The following is a 368-nucleotide window of genomic DNA, read 5'->3' on the forward strand; positions in this document are numbered from 1 at the left end:
TGTGTGTGTGTGTGTGTGTGTGTGGCTTAGTGGTTAGAACTTTCGATTCACGATTGAATTGTCGTGAATGGTCGTGAGATCGACACAGCGGCGGATGCGTTCTGTCCCCTTCAGATACTTTATTTCATGATCTTCCAATCCATTCAGCTGGCAATGATAAGTTGTACCAGTAATTCAAAACGGCCAGCCTTATCTCATTCTGTGTCACTCTGCACCTCAATCTCCCTGAGAACTACGGTAAGGGAGTGCATGTTTGCAGAGTGGTCAGGTATTCAGGCATTTGCACGTTATGTTCAGGTCAACTGGAACACACGTCATCATAACAGACGAATTGTACGTTGTATATATATATATATATATATATATAT

Source organism: Octopus bimaculoides, chromosome 13, assembly GCF_001194135.2.
Source record: "Octopus bimaculoides isolate UCB-OBI-ISO-001 chromosome 13, ASM119413v2, whole genome shotgun sequence".
In the NCBI taxonomy this organism is placed as follows: Eukaryota; Metazoa; Mollusca; class Cephalopoda; order Octopoda; family Octopodidae; genus Octopus; species Octopus bimaculoides.